The sequence below is a fragment of the Globicephala melas genome, chromosome X (assembly GCF_963455315.2).
Source record: "Globicephala melas chromosome X, mGloMel1.2, whole genome shotgun sequence".
Classification (NCBI taxonomy): domain Eukaryota; kingdom Metazoa; phylum Chordata; class Mammalia; order Artiodactyla; family Delphinidae; genus Globicephala; species Globicephala melas.
This window is the reverse complement of record NC_083335.1, coordinates 2,284,585-2,297,959: the sequence shown is the minus strand read 5'-3', so window position 1 is coordinate 2,297,959 and position 13,375 is coordinate 2,284,585. Positions and strand designations below refer to the sequence as shown.

Here is a 13,375-nt window from a genome sequence, read left to right as displayed (position 1 = left end):
CTCCCTCCACTCCAGCTGGAGCTCTCCCCTGGGTCTGAATTCCAAGTGGAAGCAGAAAACCGGCTTGACCCTGAGCTTCTCCCCTAGGAATCAGGAATGGGGTGACAGAAGTGGCTTCTGGGACTTGAGAATTGGCCAGCCTCTCTGGGCTGCGTGGGAGTGGGGAGGTCAGTCTTCTTGGTGGCCAGTGGCTGGCCTTCTCTGTCGTGTCCATAGCCTCAGAAAAGGCAGGTGACAAGGACAGGCTGCTGGCTTCCTGACCCTCCCAAATGCAAACAAACAGAGATCGGCCATGGAGTCAGCTGCCCCATCCTGGAAGGCCAAGTGTAAAGTGGGCTCCAGGAAGTGCTTGGGTTGGGCCCTTCTGGGCCACGATGTGCTCCAACAAGAGGAAGCCACATCTTGGAAAGGTGCATGACTCCACCCACCAACCCAGTCTCCCTGGAGGCGCCCAGGCAAGGCCTATGTCATCTTTCCCCCATGGTCCCATCCTCACCACGCTGTCAATTATTCTTCTACCCAAATGCAGTTTCTAGCAGGTGGCGTGATGCCGCCCTGCCCCACGCGCAGCCCAGTTTGGAAAGAACCATGCGTTTGCTTTGCCGGTTTCATGATGTGCTTGCTACTAAGAGTTTCACCGAGTTCTCCTTAAAACATGTGCAAGCTCTGTTCTGGCAAACTTCCCTGTGTAAAAGTCAAGGCCACAGGTCCACTTGAATAGCTAATAATGGGCCCAGGGGAGGGGGGACAGCCTGGGGCTTTTCTCTTGGGGCCTTGTGGACCTCCAGGGCTTCTCTCAACACCACCCTCCTCTGAGCGCCCCCAGAAGTCTTTTGCTTACCTGAGAGTTCACAGTCCCCAGACCCCCCACCTCATGGGCCAGCGTCTGAGCCTCCCTCATTGCTAAGGAGGCTCCCACCCACGGCCCTGTGCCCCAGCCCACTTCTGCCCAGCTCACGGACCACCTGGGAGGGGCCACAGTCCATTCAGGCTGCTCTAACAAAAATACCATACACTGGGTAGCTTTTAAACAACATATTTATTGCTCACAGTTCTGGAGAATGGGAAGTCCAAGATCGTGGTGCTGGCAGAGCTGGTATCCAGCGAGGACCTGCTTCCTGATTCATAGATGGCTGTCATTTAGCTGTGTCCTCCTGTGGTGGAAAGGGTGGGGGAGCTTTCTGCGGTCTCTTTTATAAGGGCACTAATTCCATTCATGGGGCTCCATCCTTATGAACTAAAAGCCCTCTAAAGGCCTCACCTATTAATCCCATCACATTGAGGGTTAGGATTTCAATGTATGAGTTGGGGGGGGGCGGGCACAGACATGCAGTCCATAGCCAGCATGTAAGTAGAAAGGGGATACTTCTGCTAAAATGCAGAATACTCCCAATAGTCTCCTAGCCCACTAGGCTGAAGCTTCCAGAGCTGTATCGAGGTCCACCCTCACCAGCTCCTCCGAGAGATGCTGAGCATCGGCTGGGTGCCAGCCCCGCTGGCCCAGGTCATCATCGGAACACTGGGCTAAAATGCATTTCATTCAAAAGACTGACTGCTGGGCTGCCACTAGCCTCACATTGAAGTGCACCGTTGATGTGAGTCTGAGGTGGTCCAGCAGGACTGGACTGAAACTGTCACACTGGTGATGAGAGAAAGAAGAAAGAAGAAGAGAGAAACTCGTGGGCAAGGCTGCCCTGCCCACCATTAATGGAGGTGAGGGGACTTGGGCTTCTCTTGGATTCATGCATTTATGAGTTTGACTTATACTTTGGTGACTGCTTGACCTTTTCCCACTGAGCACATATTACTGCTTTAATTAAAATATTTTAAAATATATAATAAAAATATGGCCCCCAAATTTTTTCAGGCAAAACAGCTTAGAAAAAAACCCTGTACTCTCTCACCCCTCACCCCTTTTCTGACCTTCATTCAACAAGCATTTATGGAGGACCTTCTGTTTTCCAAGTCCAAAAGAGAATGACGTAACCCCTGCCCCGGGGACAGAGCACTACAACGAGACAGACCCATAACCAAAATGCTACCACAAATGGGACCCAAGTTCACAAAGCTGGGCTCTTAGGATTTGTGCAGTTTAGTGGATACCGGTTACACTTGGGTTAAAAATTAAAAAATAAATTTAAAAAAAACACTGCAGAGCCAAACACAAGCGCATAATATTAGCAAATGAACCACCCTCCCTCCATCCTCATGTCCTGTTGATTTTACATCACAAAGACCTTCCTGTCTGGGGCCCCGGCCTCAGAGTCCATGGCGGCGCCCATGATGCAGCTCAGCCTGGGCCTCCCCTCATCCCTCCCCAGAGCGAAGCGGTGGAGATGATGGATCAGATCGTGCACTGGGTGCGGGAGGACCCCTCTGGGCTGGGCCGGCCCCAGCTCCCTGGGGCCCCGGCCGCGGAGTCCATGGCGGTGCCCATGATGCTTCTCAGCCTGGTGGAGCAGCTCGGGGAGGCCGACGACGAGCTGGCGGGCAGCTACGCGGAGCTGGGGGACTGGTGCGCTCAGAGGATTCTGCGGCACGTGCAGGTGGGGGCAGAGCAGCGGGCGGACGGCGGCCGCCAGACAGGGCCTGGGGAGCTGGGGGGCAGGGCGACCCCCTACGCCCCACCCCCGGGGCGCCTCCTCCGCCCGCACCCACCCCCGGAGCCGGGCGCCGGTGGCTCCCTTTACAGACTGGGGAGATGGGGCGAGGTGCGGCCCAGAACCCTCGGGAAGGGAAGGAGGGCCCCGGGGGAGCCGGGGTGGGTGCCAGAGCCCCAGGCACGTCAGGGAGCAGGAAGCCTGGCCGGACTCAACTTCGTTCCACTTGAAAGTCTGGTTGGACATGACAGGTGAGTGGCACGTGCCCGGAGGATGGGAATGGATGCAGCCTCAGCCTTGACTCAGAAGCCCCACCCCCCAGACCAGGAGACGCCTGCACTCTGGGAAGCTGAATGGGAGGTGCTGAATTGTTGGGGGTGGGGACTGCTGACCCTGAACCTCTAGAAGCCTCACAGCACCGAGCTGGCACGGAAGATGGCCAAGGCCAAGTCCCAAATCTCGCCATCAGAGAATGAACTTCTGAGATTCAGTAATTCTGAAATTTTCTCCAAATGTAACTGTTATTCCAATTTCGTTACACACTTTCATCCTCCGACTTTCAGGACCGATGCTCTCAGTTGTCTGTGACTGGTTCATTGGGTCCTTGTGCTGTGCACTTGCCTCCGCATGACCTCATGCTTTTCGAGGATTTGAGAAGAAAGGTTTCGGTAGTATGTTTTCCACAAGGAAGTTTGTACTGATAAATGGAATAGTTATAAATGGAATATTTCCTGCCATATCAAGAAACAAAGGATGTCACAGTCACCAACGATTGCAGCCCTCCAAAGTGAGCTGGTGAGCCCTGAGGAAACTCCGGGCTGAAAAGAATACCTGCCATCCAGCAGCCGTCAGACTGCAGCCACTCCCCACGGTGAGCCCTGAGGAAACTCAGGATGAAAAAACACAGGATACTGGCCCCAGATAGCTGAGGTACATGTCAAAGGAATGATTTCAGTGAGCCCAGACTCTTGCATCTTCCCAGACATAGAAAAGCACTAAATTCCTTACCTTGAGATATCTGGTTTTCTTTACTTAACAATAATTTTTTGATGTTCCCAATTACCTGCTCTTCATTGCAAAACTCCTATATATCCTGGCTCCTCCCCTCGCCTCCTTGGAGCAGTTTCTCAGAGTTATCTGAAACGCTGTCTCCCGGGCTGCAGTCCTCATTTTGCCTCAAATAAAACTTAACTCGCAACTCTCACGTTGCGCATTTTTTAAGTCAACAGAACCTAGGATTAACAGTTTGGTCAAGTCTCAAAAACCCATTGTCTTTAGTCACTGAAAACTGTCGGCATCTATAGCAGTTCTTGTGACAAGATTTCCTTGAAATTTTTTAGCAATTTAAGCATTTTGTAAAGTCTGGTTTGACGTTTGTTTAGTTGAGACCAAATTGTTTTGTTTTGTTTTGTTTTGTTTCTAGCCTTCTGTTTATTTTCTTTAACAGCTTTATTGAGATACGACTCACACATGATACAATTCACCCATTTGAAGTGTACAATATGATGATGTTCAAAACCATCACCAGTTAATTTTAGTACATTTTGTCAGGTCAAAAAGAAACGCTAAACCCTTTAACTATCACCCCCCCCCACATCAACCCCCATCCCTCCTGTTTTGAGAGCCTCGTTTTTCTCTAAAACTTGATTCTTTTCTTCATACCTTCAATTCTTTATTATTTCAGGATCAGAGATGATTTATCAAAGACAGAGTTGTATACAACTTTGGAGATTTTCCTTCTGGAAAATCTTACAAAATGAGAATTCCCCGTAGGACTTTTTCTGAAAATATTCATGACCTAAATGGAATCAAACAGCTGAGTACTAAATTTCATTCTTAAAGTTCTTTTACTCAGTGCAGTGAATGCTGTGCTGGTACACCGAACCACTGAATGACGTTATTATTCTGTATTGTATTATTATTTTAAAATGTATAAATGTTCTGTATTTTATATTCTTTTAAATTTATTTTAATTACACAAGCAAAACATGGGTATAAGCTCATTTTAAAATATTAAACAAATAGGGGTAAAATAGAGGCCCTTTTGGCCACTCTCTAGGCCCCTCCTAATCCCCCCGAAAGGATTCTTCCTGACATTTTCCGCACATTCACATGCATATAGATACATATACGTGGGAGAGTTTCTCACACTATATGATTATTCTGCAGCTTACTCTCTTCATATAATGAAGCATGCCTGGGATAGAGCTTCTAACTACAGCTCAGTATTCCACAGCACAGATATAGCATGCTTTGTTCCCTGCTTCTGCTCCCTGGTGCACATTCAGGTGTCTTGCAGGGTTTTGGAAACAATGCTGCATGGGCAGCCTTGCCCCATCACACAGGACAGGATGGATGCTGAGTCAGGTAGGGCGGCACTAGATGGCTTCAACAAAGAGTCCACCAATAATGTGGTGGTTTACGGAAGACTGAAGATTATTCCTTGCCCACAGAAGTCTGAGCTGAGCGGTCCAGGTTGATGTGGCAGCTCTGCCCCGTACAGTCACTCAGGGACCCCGGGTCCTTGCATCTTGTTTATTCTGTCTCCTCCAGACCAGCTTATATGCCCCCCCACAATCCACAGCAGACCAAGACTTCGGTAAAATGCAATAAAGACGTCATGGCGATGTTGAATTGCTATAACAGCTTCATAACACTTCTTCCTGATGTCTGTACTAGCCTCATCATCGACCACTAACAGACAGCTAGTGGCTGAGCAGTGGTCCAGGGACCATGCCCAGGAGCTCGGCTCAAGGACATTGCCTTGACTGCGGGGTCAGCTCCTGCAGTGGCACACCCGTGCTCGGGCACCAGTGAAGTGAAGGGGCCACCACACCAACCCCATAGGAGACTGGGAAACCGTCTAGCTGAGCTGCCCAGCGCCCAGGAAAGACAGCCTCAGGTGGGGACAATGAACAGTCTCCTCCACAGATACTCAGAAGTGGCATTTACTGGGTTCAAAGGATATGGGCACTTAAAAAAATAGATACTGTCAAACTTCCCTCCAAAAGAGCCTGTATCAAGAGTATATACGAGCTCCCACTTCCCCCCACCCTTGCCAACACTCATGGGAAAATGGTATCTCCTTGTTATCATTAGCATTTTCCTGATTACTAACAGTCAGGTTGAGCACCTTTTCAAATACTTATGGGCCATTCCCATTGACGCTTCAGCAAACTGCTTGTTCATATTCTTTGTCTTTTTTCCTTTTGACTTGTAGTTCTTCTTATCTGCTTGACATTAGCCCTTCATCTGTTATACGTGTTGCATATGCTTTCTTCCACAGTTATTTATTTTTAACTTAGTTTATAGTACATTTATTGTGATGCAGAAGTTGTATTTTTATCCTTATGCCGTCAGATGTTAGCGAGTTTTCCTTTTGTGGTGTCTGCATATTTGCTTAATAACATCTTTATCCAAGGACTAGAAAGATATAGTCCAGTTTTCTTTTTATAAATCTGTTTTTATAGTTTTACTCTTTTTTTGCGGTACGCGGACCTTTCACTGTTGTGGCCTCTCCCGTTGCGGAGCCCAGGCTCCGGACGCGCAGGCTCAGCGGCCATGGCTCACGGGCGCACCCGCTCCACGGCATGTGGGATCTTCCCAGACCGGGGCACGAACCCGTGTCCCCTGCATCAGCAGGCGGACTCTCAACCACTGAGCCACCAGGGAAGCCCGGTAATTTTTGTATTAAAGAAATTTTTTTTGTTTGTTTTTATGTATTTAATTAGGATCCCTTTTCTTTTTTGGCTTCTGAGGTCTAAGTTGTACTTTAAAAGTTGTTCCCTCCTCCAACATTATATTTTAAATGTACCATTGTTTCTTCTAGTAGTTTTATCATTTTGCTTTTTTAATCTTTAAATCTTATCCATCTGAAATTTAGTTTGCTGTATGAGGTAGGGATTCAACTTTATATTTTTCCGAGATGGCCACTTAGGGGTCCCAACACCATTTATTGAGTGACTCATTTTCCCCTGAACTGAAATAACAGTTTTATCATATACTAAATTCTTATTTCTATTCAGGTGTATTTTAGACTTTCCTTTTTTTCCTATTCTGTCATTGTCTTCATACACCATTACCATACTTTTTAAATTACTGTACGTTTATTATGTTTTAATATCTGATGGCTATCTTCACTCCTTTAGTTTTCCGAAGTAATATATGAGAATCACCTCGACAAGTTCCAACAAATTATATCTTATTTTTGAGATCATTTTTAGTTTATAGATTGATGTAGGGAGATTTTGCATCTTTTTGAAGTTAAATTTTCCTGCCTGAGAACTTGGTAGACCTTTGCATTCAGTCAGGACTTTTTTTTTATGTCCCAGAGGAACATTTTAAAGTTTCTTTTCATAGGTCTTGCATATTTCTTGTTAAGTTCATTTCTAGATATTTTATCTTTTTTGTTAAATGGAGTTTTTTCTTTCATTATGTCTTCTAGTTTGTCATTTGTCTAAATGATTCTGTACCCAGCCAACTTAGTGCATTCTTCTTAACTCTTTGTAACATTTTAAAGTAGATTCTCTTGGATTTTCCAGATATAGAGGCATATCATCTGCAAATAGTCATCATTTCAATTCTGTTTTGTAATGTTTTAACCTTTCAAATTGTGAAGTACAACACAGATGCGGAGAACGGTGTAAATCATATATGTTTTTCATGCATTTCCTGAACTTTAAATAAAGTGAACATGCTTTTAGGGACTTCCCTGGCAGTCCAGAGGTTATGGCTCTGCGCTTCCACTGCAGGGGGCATGGGTTTGACCCCTGGTTGGGGAACTAAGATCTCATGTGCTGTGTGGCGCAGACAGAAAAAAAGTGAATATACTTTTATAACCATCCCCAGATCAAAAACTTAGAGTCCTACCCTCTGGCCCCAGCATGTCTGCTCGAAATCATCTCCCTCTCCCTCCCTAACTTCTATGGTAACCATTTCCCTGCTTTCATCAGAGTTTTGCCACCTGAACATACATCCAACCATAAAAAATGTGCTTTAAGTTTTCCTCTTTTAAAACTTTATATTAATAGAATTGTAATTTATGTATTCTTCTGTGTCTTGCTTATTTCACTCAGCACTGTCTTTAAAATTCACCCATGCTGTAGTATATATAGAGTTTATTCTCATATTTTGGTAGGGTATTCCTCTGTATAACTTTTTATTTATTTATTTTTGGCTGCATTGGGTCTTTGTTGCTGCACGTGGGCTTTCTCTAGTTGTGGCGAGCAGGGGCTACTCTTCGTTGCGGTGCACGGGCTTCTCATTGCAGCGGCTTCTCTTGTTGCAGAGCATGGGCTCTAGGCACACGGGCTTCAGTAGCTGTGGCATGTGGGCTCAGTAGTTGTGGCTCACAGGTTCTAGAGTGCAAGCTAATGGCACATGGGCTTAGTTTCTCCACGGCATGTGGGATCTTCCCAGACCAGGGATCGAACCCATGTGCCCTGCATTGGCAGGCGGATTCTTAACCACTGTGCCACTAGGGAAGTCCCTCCTCTGTATAACTTTACCATAGCTTATATATCCATTCTATCCTCGCTGGATAGTGGATTTGTTTTCAGCACCCAAATGCTATGATGAACCATTGTTTCAGTTCCCTGTGACTGTCTTAACAGTACCACAAACTTGGTGGTTTACTACAATAGAAATTTACTGTGTCACCGTTCTGGAAGCCAGAGATCCAAGATCAAGGTGTCAGCAGGGCCATGCTCCCTTTGAAGGTTCTAGGGGAGAATCACTCAACCTCTGCCCCTGATCACATGACCTTCTCCTCTTCTGTCTATCCAAATCTCCCTCTGCCTTGCTCTTACAAGAACACTTGTCATTGCATTTAGGGCCCACCCAGATAACCCAGGATGATCCTATCTCAAGATCCTTAACTTCGTCACACCTGCAAAGACCCTTTTTCCAAGTAAGGTCCCATTCACAGGGTCTGGGAGTTAGGATGTGCACGTATCTCTTGTTTCCTGGTGCCAACGTACATAAGTTTCCCCAGAGTTTGTATACTTGGCAATGAAATGTTGGCTCATAGAAGTATGCCTTCAATCTTCTTACAAAATGCCAGCCTGTTTTCCAGCACACATTCCCGTCAGCAGTGTATGAAATTAATTTTCCATTGCTCCACAGGTGTGCCAACTCTTAGAATCGTCAGACTTTTGGGTTCCCACCAATCTGGTGGGTGTGTAATGCGAAAAAAAATGTCTGTTCAAAACTTTGGCCCATTTTCATACTGTGTTATTTGTCTTTTTCTTGTTATTTTGTTCCTTCTATCTTCTAGTTAGGAGAATGTTGGCAGTGATGTGTGTTTCCCTTCTCTTCTCCAAATCTCCCATCAGAATCTCTTATGTGGCCCACCCTAACTGAAACCTATAGGAAAGAGAATTCTGGGAAATGTAGTTCAGGGTACTCAAGATGACAAATTACAAAACCACTCCAATCCCTTTATTTAACTCTCCTCAAATTACTTAGTTTGCATGCACCGTCTGTTTCCTGTCAGGCCACTGACCAATTCAGATGAGTGTAGTATTTTTTAATCATTCGATGAAACATTACCTAATTTCCATCATGTTGTTGTCTTTGAACGCTGGGTTATTTAAATGTGTATTTCTTCATTTCTAAACATGTGGGGATTTTCCTAGTAATCTTTTTGTTATGAGTGTCAATATGCCCAGAAACAGAACTGTAGATGAACAAGTTGGGCCTATTACTCTCTGTAGTGAGTGAGATGCACGTCATGGGGAGCTGTGGGGTGTCTCAGAATGAATGTACTAGAAAGAACCTATTGTAATATTTGGGCTTTAGTTGGGTGATTTGGGGGAGAGTCCAAGGAACTGAGGGTTTGCTTTAGATGCAATCAGAAAGCAAGGGCAATTCTGTGACTGAAGATGTCAGTAAATCTTCTCTACAGAGAGATCAACTACGGTAAGTCTAAAGCTGTGATTGGGAAAGTCAGGTAAGAGGGAAATGTTTGCTATCTGCCGGTTGCACATTGACCTTGGTTTTATCTGTGCTTAGAAAAAAATCATGAAATGGCCTTGCTTCATCTGACTTTATCGTGGTCTCAGAGTAACCTTGTCTAAGCTTGCTATTCCACGAGAGGGTTTACACCCAGTCAAAGAACAGCATGGCCTGGCTATGAGAGCCAGGCCAGCTTACAAATGGCAGGGGCTGCTGGTTTGTTCTTTTTTTCCTTTCTCATGGGTTTCTAGCTTAATTACACTGTGGTCAGAGATCATGCTATGAATAATTTTGATCCTCTGAAACATGTTAAGACTTGCTTTACTTCCAGTATGTGGTCAGTTTTTGTAAAGTTCCCTTGTGTGTGCAAAACAGTGTGCAGTCTGTGGTTGGGTGCAGTGTTCTGTACATGTTCACTACATAAAGCTGCCAATTACTGAGAGAAGTGTGTTAAAGTCTCCCAGCTCCACATATGAACTATTCTTGCTAAAAAAAAGGAAAACTTGAACCCAAAGCTGGTCAGCCCTCTAGATCCAACTAACAATTTACAGGAAATAATAAGCTCAGAGGAACTTGTTAAACTACCCCCACAGGGATGCAATCATCAACATACAGACCGTGCGAACTCTACAGTACAAACAACACAGTTTTCTCAACAAATCAATTGCAAAAAAAAAACCCCAAAAGAGCTAGAGGAAGAAACTGCAGTTTAAAAGACACTTGAAAACAGGGCTTCCCTGGTGGTGCAGTGGTTAAGAATCCACGTGCCAATGCAGGGGACACGGGCTCCAGTTCTTGTCGGGGAGGATCCCACATGCCGTGGAGCAACGAAGCCCATGCGCCACAACTACTGAGCCTACGCTCTAGAACCCACGAACCACAACTACTGAGCTGGCGTGCCACAACTACTGAAGCCCACGCACCTAGAGCCTGTGCTCTGCAACAAGAGAAGCCACCACAATGAGAAGCCCACGCACCACAACAAAGAGTAGCCCCCACTCGCCACAACTAGAGAAAGCCCACGTGTAGCAATGAAACCCAACGCAGCCATAAATAAATAAATAAATTTATTTAAAAAAAACTGAACGCACAGAAAATCTGAAAACTATAAAAAAAAAGACACTTGAAAACATATCATTCCACTTGACCTCAATTGGTTCCTAATTCAAACAAAAAAACTACGTATAAAGAAAAAATGTGAAAATGGAGAATCTGAACACAGACTGGATATTGGACAATAGTACAGAATTGTCGTTAATTTTTAGTGTGATAATGATATTATAGTTATGTTAATAGAATCCATCTTTTAAAGGTACATACTTAAAAGTTATGCAAGTGACAACCCATCACCTGTGCTACATCATAATATTTTATAATCTTGATGCTGTTATAAATTAAATATTTTCCATTTTTATTTGGAAATCATTTCAAACTGACAGAAAAGTATCCAGAATAGAATAAAAACAACCCATATACACTTTAACCAGATTCACCTACTCTTAACATTTTGCCCCATTTACCTTATCATTCTCATCCTCTCTTTCTATCTTTGCTACTAAAAGCAAGAGTCCTGTCCATTTGTTTATCCATCGATTTATCTCTTTATCATGGGTGTGGGCTCACAGGTTTCCATCTTTCAATGTCTTATAATTCATTACTTTCCTTACTTATTTGAGCACTGCCTTACTTTCTGCCCCAGTTCTGAGATCGGCTATTTCTCTGAGGAGCCCTGGTTTCTTTTAGTAAAGAACGATATTAGGGACCGAGATCTGGGTGTTGAGTGTATTAGTTGCTACTGGGCTTCTTTCACTGAAAGGAGCTAAGAAACATATCCATGTACTTATTTACATGCATGCATATTCATGTGCACATTTGCATGCATGTACATGTGTGCCTTCATTCCACATTCATCCCCCGGGCTTCTCATTTGTCTTCCTCTGTTCCTTATCTGTACCTCGCTTATTCCAGTGAGAACCCTTACTCCCAACAATGACACATTCAGTCACACATTTGCCCCAGCCTGTAATATAGCCGACTTGCTTCACACTTCCGCTGCCATAAACAAACCTACTAAGAGCTTGGGCCTCTTGGCAGTCCCCCTTGGCCCAGCAACCTTGCCCAATACTGAGGTTAAATAGTCAAATAAGCTTTTTTTTAAAAAAAAAAAATATATATATATATATATATTTTTTTTTTTTTTTTTTTTTTTTTTTTTGCGGTACGCGGGCCTCTCACTGCTGTGGCCTCTCCCGTTGCGGAGCACAGGCTGCGGACGCGCAGGCTCAGCGGCCATGGCTCACGGGCCCAGCCGCTCCGCGGCATGTGGGATCTTCCCGGACCGGGGCACGAACCCGTGTCCCCTGCATCGGCAGGCGGACTCTCAACCACTGCCCCACCAAGGAAGCCCAAAAAATAATTTTTTAAAATGGTGTTTATGAGTTAGTGTTTTATTTCCTCCTCAATGTGGTTATAATATTCAGTTGACATCCAATCAGGTTCGTTTGTTTTCTGTTTTAGGGTTTTTCCCCCCTTCCTATCCCTCCCATACCCCTTCTGCTCCATTTCCCCCACCTCTTGTAGATAACCAACTTCTTTGTTTTCTGGGTTATCCTTCCTGTCTGTTTTTATAACGATTAGCACGTGTGTGTATATTTCCTTATTTTCACTTCCTTATTGTACAAAAGGCACCATACTATATATTCTCTTTGCACTTTGCTTTTCCCACCTAACAATAACTCCTGTAAATCACTTTACATCAGTGCACAGAGCTCTTCCTCGTTCTTTTTTTACAGCTGCATAATACTCTATTGTGTGTATATATCCTAGTCTCTTCAATCACTCTCCTATGTTTAGACATTTAGGTAGTTTCCAATGTTCCAATATTTTTCAATTACTAGTAAAGCTGCAATAAGTAACATTGTACATATGTATTTTCGTATCGCTAAAGGTATATCTCGAGAGTAGAGTAGATTCCTAGAAGTGGGATTGCTGCATTGCCTCCTCTCTCAAGACTGTAAGCTCCATGAGGGCAGTGACTTCATTTTGGTCACTAACTGGAATATGACAGAATTAATGAATCACTGTGCAGCATTTGATCATATATTTAAAACTTATTTACATGTCTTATGAACATGTCTATTCTCTTCCTCATGGATGTTAGGATTGTTTCCAATTTTGCCCTATTATTTAAAAAAATGCCTCAACGAAAATCCATGTATATGTCCTCATGTATACATAGACAAGATTTTCTCAAGGGTATAGCGCCAGGAGTAAATTGCTGAGTCATACAGTGTTCATTCTCATTTCACTTGTTATTGTCAAATTGTTCTCCAGAATGGATCTATCAATTTACACCCCCATCAGAAACATAAGAGAATATAATTTTCCCTACGCCCTTGCCAGCATTTGAAATTTCTTTGGTCAACTTGATAAATAAAAACGGTACCTTGTTGATATCTTAATTTATATCCCCATGACATCTAATCATATCTAATATCTTTTATAGATGTGTTGGCCATTTTTATTTCTTCTTCAGTGAATCTTCTGCTTTTATCTTTGCCCATTTTGCTGTTGGATGATTTGTCATTTTCTTCCTGATCTGTAGGAATTTTTTATAAGGTCTTGAAATTAATTCCTGGTCTGTTTTATACATTGGAAATATCTTATTCCAGTCCATCGTTTGGTTATAAACCCTGTTAATTGTGACTTCTATCAACACAGTTTTTAATTTCGATGTAGTAAAATGTGTATTTGCCTTTGTGCTTTTGTGTCTTACTTAAGAAAGTTTCAGAAAATTTCCTACTACAAATCATTTGTCTCAT

The 13,375-nt window shown here is 44.0% G+C and overlaps 1 protein-coding gene across 1 annotated transcript in view; it reads left to right on the top strand.

Annotated features, from left to right (window-relative positions):
* ZFP92 (ZFP92 zinc finger protein) overlaps window positions 1–13,375 on the top strand; it is a 66,099-nt gene that overhangs the window by 16,946 nt on the left and 35,778 nt on the right. The window lies entirely within an intron of this gene.